This window comes from Squalius cephalus (genome assembly GCF_949319135.1).
Source record: "Squalius cephalus genome assembly, chromosome: 15".
In the NCBI taxonomy this organism is placed as follows: Eukaryota; Metazoa; Chordata; class Actinopteri; order Cypriniformes; family Leuciscidae; genus Squalius; species Squalius cephalus.
The window spans coordinates 35,826,072-35,844,778 of NC_137136.1; the positions used below are offsets into that span (position 1 = coordinate 35,826,072).

Genomic DNA, 18,707 nt, shown 5'->3' on the forward strand with positions numbered 1-18,707 from the left:
TGTCACTTTAATTCAGCGTTTGCAGCACAGCACTCGGTGCGGAAACGATCTCTGCCCTGCTGTATACGCACCGCAACTGGAACGGATCGACGGACTGCATCCGTGTGCAGTGTGAAAGCTCTAACCTGTTAACATGGGTACGGAAAAAAATACGCACCGCACACGCACTGCAAACGGAGTATGTGTGAAACGGGCGTTACAGTTCATTTTCGGACGCGTTTCAGAATGGACTTCACTGACAGAGATAAGGCAGAACTCGCTTCATGTTTATTTTTCTTTATTTGGCAAAAAGCACAACACTTTGTTTTTATTGTGAGTATACACAAAAAAAATACACACTTAACAGGATCGATTGATGTATAACACAAGTATGTCAAAATCAAAATAGTATTTTGACTCTCTCTTGCACTGATAAGGAAAAAAGCGAGCAGATCACGCTGGCGTGATTGCCGACCTCAGGGGGTTAAACTTTTCAATGCGGACTCGACGCGCTGCGCGCTGTGACTCATGTTGCTTCAAGCGCATCATTCTGCGCTCGGGATGCGCATAAACGCTTTGTGCTGCACTGTATTGGAGCCTTTTATAGCATAATACAGTGACGCAATGAAAAATTATTAATAGCTGTTCTTGTTCTGTCCTATCTATCATATGTTGCTACCAGAGTTTCCGCTAGAAAAAAATTCGTTTTCCGGACATTTTGATGATATGCCGGTCAAATATTGCCTCTTAATTAGTCAAGTTGAGGAAAACTGGAGGCAGGCTATGTAACATAAAAAATTACATAATCAGGCCGTATAGAATGCAACATGTTTATTAGCCTAACTTTCAAATAGACGGAAAAAAACATGAACGTCTGATTGGCGTCAATCAACGCCAATTGTTTTTACTATGGTTTCACATTCATAGTTTAACAAACCAATCCCCCTTCCCCATAAAAAATATCTGAATAGTAGCCTATTGTTTTTACTCAAGCGAACTTAATTATACACTCTCAGTATGTCTCATTTAGCTGGTAACATTTAAATTGGCCACCGTGAAATGACTCCTTGTCAAATTAACTGGAACAAACAAATGATTAGGCCTATAACATTGTCTTGTGTCATTTTAGGCTACTTTTTACACTGTTTTGCAGTGCTGAATTGTGCAGCTGCCGACTTAAAATCAAAACTTCCCAGTGTCTCTCCACAACTTGCAATGCGCATAAGCCGATTCTGCAGCGAGAACCCCCTCTCTGCAGGAACACTCGAGACAGGGATTACACAGGCTATCTTGGCGAGCTTGGTCCACTCTGGATACATGTCGTTGAAATCACATATGAGGACTTCGCAGACTGTGGAGAAATGCAATCCTCCATAGCCGAACGAGCACGAACATAGAGAACGATATTAGAATTATAGGCCTACAAAAGAATGCTGCGCTTATTAGGGGCCAAGCACCGAAGGTGCGTAGAAAGCTTCCAAGAAAGCATGTCTCCACCTTTCCTTTTATTTGCAGCTTTAGATATACGATTAACTTTTTGTTCACAGTGATATTTACAGTTTCGTCAATTATTATTCCAATGAAGTCACTGTTTTTCAGTTTTTCACGGATCTGTTGCACCGCGACGTGTTCTAATGCCCTCTCCATATCATCCACAGAGTTGCTGTGGCAATAAATGCCATCGGTGGTGACAAAATCTGGAGCCTCGAGAGCTTGCAGTAGCTCAGTCTGTGCTACAAAATGGTTAGATGGGAGATCATGTTTTGCCATGTGGAATACAATTTTGAGCTGAGAGCATAGTTTTTTCTTAGAAGTTTCCATGGCCTTGTCACAGTGGCCTTTCATCGCAACCTGCTGTGGCGTTAAATTGAGTGCCACAACATGGTCAGTGCTCTGACTATGTTCAATGAGAGCAGACATTCTCAAATTATTCGACCCTCTTGTGAATCCGTTGCGTCGTCCTGCCTTTTTGCAGTGTGAACAGAACATTTTTTCGTTACCATCAACTACCTCACATCTTAGCCATGGGAACTTGTCACTCCATTCCGACCAATACGCCCTACACTTCGGCTTTTTCTCCGGTGGTGGTGGAGCTGTCTGGACATCTGAGGCTTCAGGCGTTCCTGATTCACCATCGTCCATCGCGTCTGGCCTCTGAAAAAAGCTTTTAAGGCTAGTCTGCCTGGGCCTGGCCATATTTGAAACGTCTCACTCATTCGTTCATTGTTTAGGTCTATATTACAGACGTTTTAGGCGTGTGCTTTATTTGAAATGCAGCATGCGATGTTGTTTAATAACTTTCAAATGGTAGAGCCTGTTCCTTTATAACATAGCCAAAGGTCGGTGTATTTTTGCTTTATACATTTTAGGCTTATTCTCAAATTCAGATTGTGTTAGGGGGGCGGGATTATTAGGCAATTTTAATTGGACAATTTGACCGGATAGATTTAATTTTGTCTGACATTTTTTTTTTTTTTTCGGACAATGGAAACCCTGGTTGCTACCTCATTAAACAGCTGTGCTTTACATTTAAAAAATGTCTCAATTTTATAGTAGGCTATATATAAAATAATTGATATTTTTGATTTTTGTTATATTGTTTTTCATGAATGTATTTTACAACAATACAAAGAGAAATGAGTAAAGTACGTTTTACCAGATTTAGTGTTAGACTTATTGTCTCTAATTTGTTCCCCATTAAACGTTTTTTTTTTCACAAACTGTTCAGATTTTATACAATTATTGTGCACTCGTGATTTTTCTAGACTAAATTTTACTGCTGAATTATCCACTAATCTAGTTTATAATGGCATTTATGTCAGATTATGATCATATATTGTTTTGTTGTTGTTTTTTCTTTTTTTTCAGTTCTTATTATCAGTTCAGCACAGAGTTATAGAAATTCTACTTGATAAAAAAAAAAAAATTGCGCTGGTATCGGATCGGTATCGGTCGATACTCAGAATTTTTGGTATCGGATCGGATCGATTCTGAAAAAATGGTATCAGTGCATCCCTATTGATTTGTATACTATATCAAAGGCATCTGGCTCCCTGGCGTGATCCCATCAGTCGGTACGATCGACTAAGTCAAACGTTACCCGACTGAAAGGGAACTCCCTTTGCTTTGAACTTTGAGCATTGTAACTTTGCAGATGTTGTTTATGCTCAAACAGCAACATTACACACTAACTAAAGTTAAAAAAGTGAAATCATAATCAACCACCCCTTTAAAGAAATCGCTGTTTAAGGATTACAACAAACGACTGAAAGGGAATACACGACATTCCTCCAGGGTTAGTGACATCATCAACCCTAAAATTTACATAAACCCCACGGCTGGAACGCGATTTATAGATTATCAAAACAGAATATGCTAATCAGTGACTAGAAGATAACTACACATAAGCTATATAAATTCATCAACTAACCATTCAGAACTGTCCTGTTGCATTCTACATGTTGTCACTTCTTCTTGAGTCTCTACATCATTGTCTGACTCTGGTTTGAACATAAAAGGCTAAAAGTTTTTGACATTTTCAGTACATGTCTGTGTGAGTGCAAGCTGTTGAAGCTCCACCCCCTGTGCTGGGAGCAGCAGCCCATTTGCATTTAAAGGAACAGACAGAAAACAGTGCGTTTTGCTCACCCTCAAAAATTGACAATTTTAACATGCTATATAAGAATATCTGTGGGGTATTTTGATCTAAAACTTAACATAGACACTCTGGGGACATCAAAGACTTATTTTACATCTTGTGAAAAGGGCATTATACCACCCCTTTAATAGACAGATGAATTTGAAGAAGATCGTGTGGGTGTTTGAATGGAGATCACAGTATTTTAAAGATGAATCGTACAGCTCTACTGTCTTATCTCTCTCTCAGCATATGAGCAGCGTGAGGGCTTTCAGTGCTTTCAGTCTCACGTCTCTTACACACATCCACTTGAAATGGATATTACGACATAGATAATGACACATTTCATCCTCTGTTGGAACAAAAGTGGCTAACTTCAGTCGACCTAGTCTATAGGCAAGGACAAAACTAAAGCAATTTAATTTGAATCAATATTGGTTCTGGAATAAAAAAAAAAAACTATTTTAAAATCGTGAACCAAAAAATTGCGATAGTTTGGTGAGTCGATTTTTTTTTCTCTTAGTCCTAACACACACAAGTTCCTTAAAATGTTCACAGATACATTAAGTACACACACACACACACATTTAAATTCTTTATTTGAATTAGAAGATAAGCATATATCATGGCATAATTCAAATTTGACAGAAAGATGTACAACAGCAGCCAATATCTCAGTCCATTATGCACATTAAGGGTAAAGGTAACACCTGCGCCTCCAAATGTAGAGGCTACCAATTACTGCTGATACAGAGCAATATCTTGTCAGTTTTTTGGCCTTGTTCTTATGTAGTCCACAGATCTGCAGGCCTCTTACACACAACTTGTGCACATGGCCTAAACTGCCGAAAATGAGGGCAATAACTTTGCATGAGTAGCCAGAGTTATTGAGAACATTGTACCATGGTTGATATTTCAACAATTTTGAAGCATAGCAGGTGTCCATATAAGCATCGAAAGAGCAACCAATTTCTATTATTGTAACGGCTTTGGTGTGTTCATTAATTACAACTATATCAGGTGTATTTGGTAAGTGATTTATGGCAGTTTCCAGTGTAGCGCACTGTTCGTGTGTGGTGGAGAACCAGTCTGTCTTGATCTTTTCATTACAATGGATTGTGGTAAGGTTGACATTGTCTCTAAGCTCCTTCGCTGATAGTGCAACAATACAGTCGTGGCGCGCGATGTACAGTCCTTTATAGGCAGAGCAGCCATTAAGGATGTGCGCCATCGTCTCTCTTTGCCGGCTGTGATGTTGCAGGCAAAATGGCTCATGTGCAGATGGAAACCATGTTGCTAAGTTGAACTTTGTTGGCAGTACCTGAAGACGAGCTTTAATTGTGAATCTGTGGATGTCTTCTTGTAGGGCTGTGTTCTTCAAAACTGTATGTGATACGTTATGGTCGGCACAGGGCAGGCAGGCCAGTTGTCCTTGTAGGCGAAGGCCCGTCCAGTGCTGTCTCATACGCAAATGGAAGTGATCAATTATTGTCCTTCTGATGTTTTGAGTGTCAAGGAGTTGGATGTTGTCGCCAGTTGTGATGGTTGCCTCTGCCATGATGGTTGAATCCGTGAGGATGTTCTTGTTGGCTTCCGCCGACTGTCCTGCTGTGTTCCTCCAGCGCAGTTGGATATTAACGCGGTTCTAGAGATCGTTCAGGTCCAGCCAGTCCGAGCGCATGCCAAAGCCTGCTGTGTTGGTATCCAATTTTCCATTGGGTTTTCTTCTGAACCCGAGGAAGCTGGCATCATCTGATGTAGAAAGAGGGACCTTGCGTTTCCCCAGATGTAATAGAAGTGAGGCTCGGGCAAGCTCACGCACGGCTGCGTCATCATTATTTAACATCCTTAACAGGTTGCTTATTCTGGCGGCAACATACACCCACTCTATGTGAGGGACGCCCAGCCCTCCCTCTCTGGACCTGTGGAACAGGACATCTCTTGTTGAATGTGTATTTAGTCCTATCCAGCGTCTTACCAGGCCTACAGTCTTATTATTCAGCTCATTTAAGATGCATTTAGGAATATGTATGTTTGCAAAGAGATGCTGTATTTTGGAAAGGGCAATCTCTCTTATGGCCTGTAGTTTCATTGCGACAGGGAGGGGGGATGAATCCACCATGTCCAGCCTTGTGCAGTATTCACTGCTAAGTTTGTGTATTTGCTCTTCCCATTCGCCCGCGACGTTGAACCGGTGTCCAAGGTAGCAATAGGTTTCATGGCGCGCATACACTTTAATTTCATTGCCCATGATGGAAAAGGAGGGTGGCTTGTCTTTCTTGGCTTGGTACCACCTGTTGCCTCCACTGCGTCTCTCATAAAACACAGAACACTTGGTGTTTTTCACCTCTAGTCTAGACCACCGCATGAATTTATCAGTGTGGGAGAGCATGGTTTTAATCACTTTCTCATCCCTGGATGACACCTGAACGTCGTCTGCATAGGCCTGGACAGGGTTTGGCGATCTGATGTGCGAGGTGGAGCAGAGGCACAGCCACTTGAGCCACTGGTTAAGGGCTAGAATAAAGTTTACTGCGCTCCATGGGCAGCCAGTCTTGATGCCGGTTCTTAGTTGGATTGGGCTAGTCAGTTGGTCTCCACAGATCACTTGGAAAAAGGAGTTTCTGTAGATATCTTTAATCATGTTGATGTAAGGTTTGGGTAGGTTAATTTAGTCTAAGGCTTTAATCATAACGCCATGCGGCAATGAGCCGAATGCATCACGGAAGTCTAAAAAGACTGCATAAAACTTGGTGGATTCATGCTTAAAATCATCGATTGCTGTTTTCAGGCAGAAAACGTGCTCGTTCATGCCTTGACGATTAATATAGGCTTTTTGTTTTTCCGACAATATGTTCATTTCCCAGAGCCATGGCAGGATGCGATTCAGGATGCACTTCATAAGAACTTTGTAAATGGTAGGGAGTAAAGAGATGTCTCTCCATGTTTCTGGGTTATCGGGTATATTATCTTTTTTTCGGAATTCTGTGAATAAGGGCTCCTTTCCACGAATTTGGTACTTTCTCATTAGTCAGACAAACATTAAATATTTGCGTTAGTGCGATACATGTCCATTGTTTCGTGGATTTAAGTGTTTCATACGTAACGCCATCGGAACCACACGCCTTGTTGTTTGGTAGGCTTTCAATCACCCTTAAAACCTCTTGAGATGTAAACAGCGAGGTATTCGGTGTTTCGGGCGGGGGATTTAACTCTAGCGCATCTTGCCAGGGGGGCGTGGCGAGGCGTTCACCGTAACATCAGCTTGATTTTTATCGCAATAATAGTTATAAACCCGCTCTATATCATTCGTGCTTGATGGTGGTTCTGTGAAGATACAGTTATTAAGAATGACTCTAATAGCTTTAGTCTTGTTGTTATTCCAGAGATAGGCAATTTCATCACGGCTTACCTTTCTGGGGGGCCTTTTCTGCTGTGTCCTCGCTATTCTGTTGATCGCTGGTTGAATGACTTCGCGCGTAAAGCGGAACTGTTTCTCTATCCACTCTGTCAGAGCCTCTGATGTTCTGTCTGTTGGGAGCTTGTCAGTGTTCAGCAGTTTGGTGAGAATCCTCGCTGTGTATTTGAGAAGAGGTATTCCATAAGGTCTGCCGTTTCGATGATGCGCAGAAAACGTGCCGTTTTTGTGGTATATTCCATTTAAGATCGCCATGAGTTTATTCCACTGTGTCGGGTCTGTTCCAGTAAATATTATCCTCTGTCTATCGTCGATCAACTTCGTATCCAGGATTTTTCGGAAAGCTCTTTCTTCTGCTTCGAACCGCAACCATTCCTCATCGGAAAGACACTGGACATAGCCGCCGAACTCTCCCGGGTTATCCGCTCCTTCTACCAGGTGAGACGCCGGGTCATAGGTGCGCCATTGTTGTATGTGTATTTTGCCAGATTTGCGGGCTTCTTTCAGGGTCCCCTTCAGAGTTGTTATTAAGCACATTATGTAGAGTATTCTTAACTGCACATTAAACATCTTTTTCTGCGTTTTCGGCGGCAGTTACGACGGGCGAGATGTTTTTAGTGTTTGCTGTTGGCCAGCGTCGGACCGGAAACCGAAACACGACACACACACACTCAATCACAAACACAGGTTTCCATGTTTTATGGGGACTTTCCATAGAAATAATGATTTGTATACTGTACAAACTCTAAAATCAATCTCCTTATCCTGATGTATTTGTATATATTTCATATTGACAGCATTATGTTATTTATTTTTTAAGTGTAATGTTTATCTCTGGATATAGGCTTAATGTGTGTCATTGTTCTCTACAGGTTGTGTGATTCTGGTGTCACAGATGAAGGTTGTGCTGCTCTGGCTTCAGCTCTGAGATCAAACCCCTCACACCTGAGAACACTGGGTCTGTCTGAGAATAAACTAGGAGACTCAGGAGTGAAGCTGTTCTCTGCTGTACTGGCGAATCCTCACTGTAAACTGGAGGAACTGAGGTAAGATCATATGTGACTCTCACATGAAACTGTCACTGTGAATTCAAAAAGTATAATCAAAATGGAATAAAATGGAGGAAATGCAGAAATATTTCATTAATTACAAGCAAAGCTATTAAAACAACATGATCAAATTTATCAAATTATTTTACGTCTGTTCATATGATGTAAGAGAATTCATATTTTTAAAGCGTTTGCTCTATTTCTCCTGCTGCTGTGAGTTCATGTGTTTGATCTGTAAATGATTGAACACATGAGCTGCTCCTCATTAAGGTGATTCTGCAGTGCTGATAGTCACACTGAAAAACACACTTTGACATCATGATATACATTTAACCCTCTGATGGTCCTCGGTCATTTCTGACCGAATAATTTTCTGTTTTGAAATTTTAAAAATCACAGCTTCATCGGAAGGTTATGAAACTTGGTGACTTTTCTGGCATTAGGTATGTGAATACAAAAAAAAATTGAGGTCATGATCCGAGCATGCTAAGTGGTCGTAAACAAAAAGAGTCACACTCGTGGTCTTCGGTCAAAAATGACTGACCCATAGGAAATGAATGGGAAATTTACAAAAACACAAAAATTCTCTGAATTTTTGTCTGTACAATCTACAAATCGGACACGATTCTAAAAAAAAGTACACCGCAGTAAAGGGGTGACACTCTACAACATCAAGAGTGCAAAAAATTCACACCCACCCACACACACACACACATACAAACACTCGTTTATACACATACACACCAATAAATTCAGATTACAAAAATCACAAAAAAATTGAGTTCATGATCCGAGCATGCTAAGTGGTCGTAAAAAAATGGTGATTTTGGTCTTCGGTCAAAATTACCCCCATAGGAAATGAATGGGAAATTGACAAAAACACAAAAATTCTCTACAAATCAGCCACGATGCAGAAAAAAAATGCTCAGCAATGAAGGGGTGAAGCTCTAAAACATCAAGAGTGAAAAACATAACATAATTAATAATTATAATTAATATATGTATATATAATTAATATAATAATTATTAAAATTATTAAAATAATAATTAATAAAATGTTATAAACCTTGGCAAAAAGTATTATTTGAGAATTTCTAAAAAAATACATTCAATCCACATCTTAAAAGTAAGTAATTTGGTCCAAAAACAACTAGAATTCACAAACATCTCCATTTAGAGCTATACAGGCATCTAGTGGTAAACCCATGCAATAACATGTTTTATTTAATTTTATGATTAATAAATTGATGAATTTTTTTTTATTTTATTTTTTTTTCTGAAAGCCTAGTCTCTATTTTACCCGAAAATACTGCATAGAATTTTTTTTTTTTTTTAAATCAAAAAAAAAAAAAAAAAATCATTATTTTCAATGGCAAAAAATGGACTTTAAATATTGCATAAATATTAATAAGTTCAATCAAATTGTCTCAAAATTCTAAATTAAAAAGAATAAATATTATAGAACAAAAATAAATTGCATTGGTTTTTACTGGGATGGAGGAAGTTTCATTTTTAGGTGTCCGGTCATTTATGACCGGGAAGGCCCCCAGTGTGACTGCTAAACGAAGACCATCAGAGGGTTAACACCATTTACTTTAAACACACTCAATCTCAGCACAGTCAGGATTAACACAGTCCATTAATTTTCATTTTAGGGGGAAACTGGAGACTAGAGATTTTTCTCCAGGTTTGAAGTCTACATCTTGTCAATGTCACAGATTATGACATGGAGAAACACTAGTACATAGAGGACACGTCAGTGTCTGCATTATTAATGAGACTGCGTGTTCTTATCCTATGAGAAGACATTTCTCTTATTCATGACAGCACATGGTGTTTTTCTATGACAGACGCTTCAAACTGTAAAATCAGGCAGTAGTTTAGAGAGGCGTTCATGGGTTGCAAGTGTGTGTGTCCATGGTGCAAGAGTTGAGTGTGTTGCAGGCTTCCCCCGTTATGCTGTCAGGGCTAGACTCGCTGCGGGCATTTGGTTGGCCAGAAACTACCGACACAATCAAACTGTGTGTGTGTGTGTAACAAGCGTTTTTCTGAGGAGAGCTACAGGAATTTCTGTCTTCTCTGTCACTATCCATCTTTATTGTCAGTGTCCTGAAGGTATGTAGATTTGTGATCTACGCAACCGGTTTTTATGACATTTGTATGAGAACATGATTATCATATATATGCATTTATAGTGAATGTATATAAACATTTATACTGTTAAAGGGAAAATACAGATTGTGTTCAATGATTTGGTAGGAATTTAACTGTCCGCTGTAAAATCCTCCAGTTTTCGTGAACATGCACATTTTGAATGTGGTTCAGCAGGGAGGTCCACTTAGCCAGCTTTTCTGGGCCAGACACAGAGGAAGTCGCAGTCCAGTATATGTGATTTTTTTATGCTGCGCAACCATGTCTTAAGCACCTTGCAGTCCTTGTTCTGTGACAGTTTGTCTAGTTTCTTTGACAGCCCTATACCAACACATACGTCTGTTGTAAAATCATTACTTTTACATAATCAAATATCAAGCGAAATTTACATTTACAAGCCTGTAATCTTGTTTATCATTAATCAAATACAAAAAAGAATATTTACCTTTCTGAAAGTGCCACACGTCATAGAACTGAGTGATACTGCGTTCCCTCAGATACTTTTGAATCTGTGGATGTCTATCGGTTATTAGGTAGTCAACAGCTAAACCATTAGACACCAGTTCATCCAGGCAACGCTTTAATCCCTCCTTTTCCATGTGGTAACTGCTTCCCACCTCGTTGCTCTATTTTGAGGAATAGCATATTTAAAATATGTAAATGTTAACAGTAACAGATAGCAGAACTCACAAAGATAGTTTAACCCCAGTCATCACTCATTTAATTAATTTGTCATTAAAAGGTAGTGTTTTTCCTACTGCGTGGAAAAAAGCCATTGTTACTCCTATTTTTAAATCTGGAGACCATTATGAAGTTAGTAACTACAGACCCATAATACAGTACTCTCAAAGGTTGCAGAGAAGATCGTTTTTGAACAGCTGACATCCCATCTTAATACCATTGAGTCTGGTCTACATTGTATGCAGTTTGGTTTCAGAGTAAACCATTCTACCGAAACAGCTACTTTACATTTAATAGAGCAAATAAAATCTAAAGTTGACAGAGGAGGATTTTTGGGGCTATATTTTTAGATCTACGTAAAGCCTTTGATACCGTTAATCATACAGTTCTCCTTTCTAAATTGTCTACATTTTCACCTGAAGCTTTAGCATGGGTATCCTCATACTTAGTAAATCGAGAACAATGTGTAAAAATTAAAGGGGTTAAGTCCTGTGATTTGCATTATACAATGGGTGTACCCCAATGATCAGTACTAGGTCCCTTACTATTTAGTTTGTATATTAATGATCTTCCGCAACAGTGTGAAGGGATACAAGTACAAATGTATGCTGATGATACTGTTATTTTTACATATGCGAAAACAGCAGAATTAGCAGCTGAGAAGTTAAAAGCTGCTACAGAAAGGATTACACAGTGGTTGGAACAGCAATGTCTTAGCTTAAACATCAGTAAAACAAAAGGAATTTTTTTCTCAAAAACAAACGTTAAATCTCCTGATGTTGATATATTTATTAATGATGAAAAGATAGAAATAGTAAATGAGCTCAATTATCTTGGTATAATATTGGACTCAAGTCTCAGTTTTAAAAAACAAGCAAAGAAAATGGTGAGGAATATTAAACATAATATGGCAAATTTTAGACAAATAAGACAATGTCTTTCTTTTGATGTAGCTAAGGCTTTTATGCATGCTACAATCTTTTCTCGCATGTCTTACTGTTTGACATGTTGGGGTCAAGCTGGTGAAACTGTTATTAAACCCTTAAAATCTCTATATTACGGAGCCCCTGAGGGGACCTTTGCAAAAAAATAATTATACGGACTTTCGCGTGCGCACGCGAAACTATTGCGTGCGCACGAGAAACTTTCGCATGGGCACGAGAAACTTTCGCGTGCGCACGAGAAACTATTGCGTGCGCACGAGAAACTTTAAGCGTGCGCACGAGTTACAATTTCCGGTTTGGTTATAGTGTCATTACTACAAATGTGGGAAAAGGGATGAGATGAGAGTGTGCTTGGATCATGCCTTAGGGAGTTTGCATTTGAGATTGTTTGTGGACTGTGCTTTACTGTAAGAAAAAAAAGCATGAATATCACATAAATGAATATCAGGTCCCACATCATGGATTACATAATCAGAGAGTAGCCTATTTCTTTTCGTTTTGAATTGTTTCATTTAAAGACATTTCAAGCTATCTTCAGATGTTTTTCTCATGTATGTGAGGCATACACTGAGTTTCGGTTAATTTATGATGAGATGCGCTCCAGTTCACGTGCAATGCAAGTGACCGCGGCGCGCCTCCATGATTATATTATCTGCTATATATTTGCTTCTCATTTATTAAATACAGGCAATTGGTTGTTGAAAAATTCATTAAAATTAAGATACAATTTATACAAAACGAAATTCACTTTAAAGAAAGGCTTTCTACAAAACAAAACGTAATGAAGTGGTCAAAATCCATTTGCGATCCATTCCATTCTGAATAAACAAACAATGCAGTTTACATGCTTCATCTTTGTTGCATTATTCATTAAGATAATAGGCCTAATTAATAAATGCACGCACAATTATCCGTGAAATTGATAAATGTTGCAGATATGTTTTACTATGCACAAACAAATGCCTTTCAACTTATGTTCAACTAATTCAGAATTAAATGAATGTTCAGCAATGTGTACAAATAGAGAGTCTATAGGCCTACTATATGTGTTGTAGCCATTAATTAAGCACATTTAGTTTCATATTTGTTAAAATATTATAATGTATAATTTTTCCATCTATGTTGATTATGAAAAGTGAACAGCACGAGTAAGATAGGATGCGCAATATATGAGACATGGAGTGTGTTACGTCCAAGGACGTATTCATTGTGTGACTATTGTGTCAAGAGTGTTATGTGCATATGTTTCTTCTCTTTCTCTCTCTCTCTCTCTCTGTCTCTCTTCTTATGAGTCTCTGATTAATAGGATTAAGGGCTACCACCTGTGCTCGTTACCTGTGAGCGCTGCCCGCGCACTGATTGGTGCGTGTCCTGAGGAGTCTAATACAAAGCAGGCGAGAGAGCGCTGAGGAAAGGAGAGAGACAGCGCGGCGTTTGAGATTGTTCCGCTCTCCAAGTCCAGACGAGCGGTTTGCGCTCTGTGGTGTATGTTCACAATGTGTGAGAGAACGTGCCTCTGTAGCTTTTGTTATTTATGATTAGTTAAGTTTTTATGGGTAACGTAGGGTGGAGGATACCCTTAACTTTTCTCCTGTTTATTGATTAGTTAGGGAGTGAGGGAAGATATGTTGTTTTGTTTTGATTTTTGTTTTGTATAGGTAAGTTAATGTTATCCCCTTTTTAGTTAGAGGTATTGTTTTGTTTTCTTTTGATTTGGGCCCTCCTCCCGAGGTAATACTTTTGTTTGGATTCATTTTGTAATATGTTTCTCTACTTAATATTTTTTCTTCTTATAACGCCTGCTGACGTTAAATAAAAAGGCAGACACGCCATGAGAAAATAAACTTGTTTGTTTATTCATTTTTCTGTGACTCTGGGACTGGAGAGCTGGAGATTCTCAAAGTCTCTCCACTTTTTTTTGTTCGTCGTTCCCTATTTACCCCTAGATTAAGGGTTAGACGTAACAAGTGGGTCAGACATGATTTTGACCACTTCATTACGTTTTGTTTTGTAGAAAGCCTTTCTTTAAAGTGAATTTCGTTTTGTATAAATTGTATCTTAATTTTAATAAATTTTTCATCAACCAATTGCCTGTATTTAATAAATGAGAGGCAAATATATAGCAGACAATATAATCATGGCGGCGCGCCGCGGTCACTTGCATTGCACGTGAACTGGAGCGCATCTCATCATAAATGAACCGAAACTTGGTGTATGCCTCACATACATGAGAAAAACATCTGAAGATAGCTTGAAATGTCTTTAAACGAAACAATTCCAAACGAAAAGAAATAGGCTACTCTCTGATTATGTAATCCATGATGTGGGACCTGATATTCATTTATGTGATATTCATGTTTTTTTTCTTACAGTAAAGCACAGTCCACAAACAATCTCAAATGCAAACTCCCTATAATAAGACAAATCTCTGGAGGCATGCTCCAAGCACACTCTCATCAAATCCCTTTTCCAACATTTGTAGTAATGACACTATAACCAAACCGGAAATTGTCACGCGTGCGCACGTGAAACTTTCTCGTGAGCACGCAAAACTTTCTCGTGCGCACGCGAAAAGTTTCTCGTGCGCACGCAATAGTTTCGCGTGCACACGCGAAAGTCTGTATTATTATTTTTTTTGCAAAGGTCTCCTCAGGGGCTCCGTACTATATAAACAAACATTAAAAATTTTAGATAAAAAATGGTTGGTTCAAAATGTATGGTTCATAAAATCCTAAACGGTCTGGCTCCTTCTGTATTACGTGACTTTATTCATCTTCGCTGTGAAACCTCTGTGAGATCTACCAGACTATCACTTATGAGTAATTGTCTGGTTCCCTTTCGTCGTTCCGCATTTGTACTATCATCTTTCACAGTGAAAGCCACTAATCAGTGGAATGCCCTACCAGAGGATATAAAAGGGTGTAAAGCTCATGGTCTTTATAAATTGAAGTTAAAATCTTTTTTAATATAACTTGAACCAATTATGTAACCATTGAAATTGTTGTAGTTAAATTGATTGACTGATTTATTTATTTGTGTTTTTTTATAGCCCTGACAGTATGTGTGTGTGTTTGTATGTATTTATTGTATGTGAACATATTGTCCTTTTATCCCTCTGAGGTCGGCAAACGCGCCGGCGCGTTTTGCTGGATTTTCTTCACATTGTAGAACTATAAACTTAAATTACTCCGTCATTTATGGCCATACAGAAAAAAAGAAATATAAAAAAAGAATCTGTGATATTTCTACTTTTGTATGTGTCCACTTACAATCAAATCAAAACATTGTGCTTTTGTAAAATAAAGAAAATAAACAGGGTGTGCGTTCTGCCTCTCCGTCGCGGTGAACTTTTTTTTCTTGTGCATGTCTATAAACTGAAACAAAACTCAGCGAATACTTGTCACACATTTATGAGCCATATACCTTTATAAACATTTAAGTGTGTACTTTTAAATGATCGGATTCAAACTGAAAACAAATATTCTCTGTTTAAGTAATTTGTATAAAACCAACAAGATGTCCAGCTTCTCAAACGCTTCCTAATTATTTTTAATTTGAACACGCCCACTCGCGCAAAAGATATTCACATGCAAATCTCCACATGGAACGCGAACGCGCTCGTTACCTCAAAAACAAAACACCAAAACACTTCACAAGTCTCTGCTCTTCGTCGAGTTTGAAAGACGCGCCGTGAGCTTACACTGGATTTAGGCTACCTCAGAAGAAGAAGAACGCGATTTGAAGACAAGAAAGATGTAAGGTAAGAAATTCTTACATATTAGTTTGTTATTGTTGCATAAATTTCACATTGCAGTTGAACTGTTGCTAGATATATGGTGAATATTATAATATTTAGACCCGTGTTTACTGTTACTGTGTTTGTGGATATCTGCTCAAACGTAGATATGTATATGGTAACCATAATGTTTTATATTTGATCGCGATCGCGTTTGAATGTATCATATTTGATACATTCGAAAAGCAAAACGCACCAAACGGCTTCATGTTTTTACTATTATCTCATTTCATATCATCATAACGAATGGAAACATTTGAAGTAACATGATAATCAATATATTTTTCTCTAGCTTAGTTGTTACTGAAATATTTTGGAAGATTTATAGGCTGCTATGGTTATTGTTATTATTATTTTATGCAGCACTACGCATAGCCTATGCCTACAAGGCACAACAAACCTGGTGTTCGTTATATATTATATATTATTGGAAACATTTGTGTGTGTGTGTGTGTATTCTGTGAATTTTAAAAAGCAATTTTAACCAGAAAAATCTAAAATGTATTTCCAAAATCATGCAGGCCTTTCTCTTGATATCAGTATGTTCACTTTTTTTTTTCAGGGCCCAGATGCCACTCCTGCTGACTTCAACATTCACATGAGTCTCTGTACATGAACCTGGTAAAGTGAAAATTAAACACCTTGGAAATGAAAGGTATGTACAATGTTTTTAGGAATGGCACAAAGGTCTCTGTCTTTGGATCATGTTTTCAATAAGTGCTTTTTTGTCATTTGTTGTGTATCTTTGGATTATGTTGTGTTGTAAATAAATCAAACAATCTAAAAGCCATTCTTTTTTAAATCTCCTCATTCTTTGTGCAAGGTTGCTCAGAATGATAGGGCCTGATAGCTCCTAATAGGGCCGTTAGGGGAGGGTCTTTGTCTTTCTCAGGTGTGAAAAGCTTACATATTAACCCCCTGGGGTCGGCTATCGCGCCGGCGCGATAGGCTCGTTTTTTTCCGTATGAGTGCAAAAAAAAAAAAAAAAAAAAATTTTTTTTATTTTTATCTTATATGCTTGTGTTATACATCAATCGATCCTGTTTAGTGTGTATTTTTTTGTGTATGCTCATAATAAAAACAAAGTGTTGTGCTTTTCGCTAAATAAAGAAAAATAAACATGATGCGAGTTCTGCCTACTCTCCGTCAGTGAAGTCAATTCTGAAACGCGTCCGAAAATGAACTGTAACTCAGCGAATACTCAGTCAAACAGGCATACAAACACACAGGCATGAAGCTTGAATTCTCTTCTTTTAAATGAAGTAATTTTTATGAAAAACAAATATTCACAGTTTATATAATATGTATGTAAAGAGAGAGATGTCAGTCGTTCTCATCTCAGCTAATTAAGTTTTAATGTGACTCCGCCTACGGAGACCGCGCTATTCAAACGCAAATGTGAGGCGATCCATACAAACCTGTGAAACGCCCACATCCGCTGGATAAGGCCGGTGAAACACTGGATGCATGGCGTAAGCGTCTCAGCTGCGTGGCGTGTCCGTTTTTATTTCGGCTCCCATGTTAACACTTTAGAGTTTGCACACTGCCTGTATGAGACGCGCGTCTCAGGCGCGGCACGAGCCGCGTGGAAAACGCGTGCATTCTAGAAATAGAACCGACGCCTATTTTTCACGCGACACGCAAGCGTCTTGGAAGCGTTTCCATGCAAAATTTAATAGGAAAATCTGTTTATTTGTCATTTTGACACGAATACATATTAATAAATGTCCTTTTGATGTTTAAAAGTGTCTAGGTTTTGACATAAATGCAAATATAAATGTAATTTTACAAAATATGATCGATTTTCAAATACTGCTGTATTGAATGAACAGCTTTTAGCAAACTCTATTGCTATACTGAGATGAGGAATATATACTGTATGTGTTTTGTCAAAAATAAAGTCATCAACTAACTAATGAATCCTTTACTTTGAAATAGGTATGATAAAATGTATACTTTAGTTTTGAAAGACGTTGACTAGTTTTGAAAAGATTATAAAGTATGTATGTGCATGCATATATATATATGTGTGTGTGTATATATGAAGAGTTCAGATGCAAAAGCCTCTAAATGCCATCTGAAATTTTCTCCTAGAATGATCATTTTTATGAAGCTTGTATATTTAAGTTAGCTATAGGTGACACACCTGAATGAATGGCTCATTAAGTATGCAGGGACGTAGTCTAACCAGGTGTGAACTACTAAATATGCATGATGCTGTTGAAGCGTTTACGCCCCATCCGCATATTGGCTTTCCAAACTAAAAGTGTTTCACAAAACTAAAATCAATGTATCGTTTTATGTGAATGATTAGGCAGGATGATTTTCATATAATTTTGAAGAAAAAACTCTAGGCGATGACATCCATTAGTCAAAAGTCTTATTGCCACATATTTAGTATGTGTTTTGTGGCCTTATTTCAGAAACTTTAATTTTTAGTTTTTTCGATAACCATGCATAAATATTATTCTCTAAAAAATGAAAACATGTACATACATGTGGCTCACATATTATGGAAGTCCTGTTTGTGCTATATAGAGTGAATTTACATCTTTGCCATTAATATGTTTATAAGCAACTGAAAAAAACACAAATGTCAGGGCATGTCAGAACATCTCAAGGACCCCAAAAACACCCCAGACCCCAGAGGGTTAATGAGCTCCAGCATAAAGCTTTGTCACACAAAACACGTCGTAAAAATTTTAAATCAATATATTGTCTTATCTGAATGAGCAGTCAGGGCGATTTTCACATAGTTTTAGAGCAAATATTCTAGGCTACGTGATACAATTTTCAAAAGTCTTGTGAAGAAATAATCAGTATGGGTTTCATGACCTTATTTCAGTGAGAATTTTTTTTTGTATTTTCACAAACCACGCATAAATGTCATTATCTCAAAACTACAAACTTTTACACACATGCTGCTGATATATTATTGTAGCAGAGTTTGTGCTGAATACAGTATAATTAGACTTTAGCCATGAAAATGTCACAAGTAACAGAAATAAGCACAAATGTCAGAGCATGTCAGAACACCTCCAGGGCCCAGAAA

The 18,707-nt window shown here is 38.1% G+C and overlaps 1 pseudogene across 1 annotated transcript in view; it reads left to right on the top strand.

Moving 5' to 3' along the window:
• The window catches only part of LOC307172571 (protein NLRC3-like), a 117,293-nt pseudogene that overhangs the window by 64,629 nt on the left and 33,957 nt on the right, over positions 1-18,707 (top strand). Inside the window, exon 10 of the transcript in view lies at positions 7,907-8,080. The product of the transcript in view is annotated as a protein NLRC3-like (transcript). The remainder of the gene's footprint in view (positions 1-7,906; positions 8,081-18,707) is intronic.